Raw genomic sequence first — 2199 nt, forward strand, 5'->3', positions numbered from 1 at the left:
TATAGCAAATGATTTATTCATGGCTCTTCTTTTACACAAATATTGAGAATCTGCTCTTAAGAAGTCTTCATGCTTGTACTGGTGATGTTTAGTCAAAAAAAGTCCTAACCTCTGTCCACTCATTATAGTTTCTCAGAGATGCTGTCATTCTATGGAAGAGGCTGAGATACTCTCTACTTCAGGAAGAACAAGAAAGAAGTGGGTTAAGAGGGATTGGAGAGAACATATTACTTTGGTTTCATTCCTAAGAGGAATTTTGGCTGATTTCGAAGGTTGGGTCTTTTTTTCCCCCACTTGGAACACTGCATAGTTTCTGACATCTGATATATTGAAAAAAAATCCAGCTGATGTAACATCTGAGGTCAAGATAATCATAGTAATAACTGCTATTGCTCCTAATGTCTCAATAGAGACAGACGCCATGACATAAGCTTTCCATAAATACTTATATTCCACCAATCTGACAAGAAAGGGTTATCAAACTTAGTTCGCAGGGGAGAGCCCAAGGCTCATAGAGTTAGAGTTTGGTCTTGTGCTGAAATACATAAGGCTGGTAAATGACAACTGGCAATAGACTCCTGCTCTACACTACTTTACCCACTCCAGTGTTCTTGCCTGGAGAATCCTAGGGACGGGGAAGCCTTATGGACTCCCATCTATGGGGTCGCACAGAGTCGGACACGACTGAAGCAACTTAGCAGCAGCAGCAGGCTTAGCCTATTAGCCTTAGCATAGCCTCACTTATTCTTTAGGCTTCTCAGAGACCTAAGAAACTTGGTCTCAGCGCAGAGTTCTGAGGTTGGTAAAGAGAATCAATCTTGCAGAAATGATGGTGATTATCCTGAATGAGGGTGATGGAAAGACCCATCCAGAACAGAAGGATCCTGTTAAGACCCGTCCTCATTAGCAAGCCCATGAAGTCCAGAACTATCTGGGCTGCTGTGGTTAACACTTTCAACTCAGGTCCTGGGGAGGTGGGGACATTGGGAATCTGCAGAGAATAGAGCCCCAGGAAGGGTGCAGAGTCAAAGTGAGGACCCAGAGTGTGGACATGAAGCACCTCAATCCACAGCTGACAGGGCTACACTTAGTCCCTCCTCTCCAGTTAGCCCTGGGAGGCATAGGGAAGTGCTGGCCAGCTCAAGGGCCCCGTGACTTCTGCCTGGAGGGTTTCAAGGAGATGACCTTGGTTTATAGGCTGGCTCTTCATCAGAGAGTGGAAATCCCAGGCATGACGTGTGTACAGTCCTGTACGAAGAGTGTGGCAACCAACTACCCCATTACAGATAAATCCTTAGAAAGTCCTGCAAATGTAATGGGCCCTGGGAGGGAACAGGCAGGGCTTTCAGACTAGGTTTATCCCTTAGTTTCTGAAGGCGAATGGCTTCAGGGCCTTAAAGACTTTGGGCTAATGGAGGGAGGCTGTATCAGCTGAGGAAGGGTACCCCGTTCCTAACAGGAGTCAACTGATGATACTGACCGACAGCAAAGGATCCCTCCCAGAAAGAAGGGGGCTACAGAGGGCACTGTCCCTGTTGTCAGGCCTGAGACTGTGCCACTTAGGCCTGGTGACATGGTGAGTCCTACTCACTTCCTCCCAGAGGATCACATGGAGGTAAGGAACCTCATCCTGATCAAAGGGAGCAGCCGAAACTCAGCAGAAGAATGATTTCCATGTTGTGCCAGAAGTCAAGGTAAGGACCCTGAATTCTTGAAAAGACCACTAGCCTCAAAACAGTGGGGGCAGAACATATTCCTTCCACTCCTGTTAGCCTCAGAAGACCATGGCCTGTGGTGGCCCTATGAGGCAAACTCTTCTTCCTCAGGGATCAGGGAACTATTGGCCAGGGTGGAGAAGCTTTAAGGCAAGTCAGGGAATGTTTCCAGTTGGGGAATATTTCCAGGTTCTTTCCAAGACAGTGAGGACAGCAAAGAACGTGGGAACACAAATACCAGGATGGCCACACAGAATTTTCCCTACTCTCAGCCTAGAAGGCCTCAGGCAGATTTACCAGGCCAAGGGGCCCTTCAGCTCTGACCGAGGAGTAGCAGGAAAGTCAGGGTTTTGTCTGATGGTGGTGTTCCCATGTCAACAGAAGGGGGAGTCTTGGGCTTGGCTGAGAGTCAAATTTGGGACACCGATTTGGAACCCTGAGAGGAACCGTCTGTCATTCCCAAGGAGCTTGCCACAGCTTTCAT

This window comes from Bos indicus x Bos taurus, unplaced genomic scaffold (genome assembly GCF_003369695.1).
Source record: "Bos indicus x Bos taurus breed Angus x Brahman F1 hybrid unplaced genomic scaffold, Bos_hybrid_MaternalHap_v2.0 tig00011878_arrow_arrow_obj, whole genome shotgun sequence".
Classification (NCBI taxonomy): Eukaryota; Metazoa; Chordata; class Mammalia; order Artiodactyla; family Bovidae; genus Bos; species Bos indicus x Bos taurus.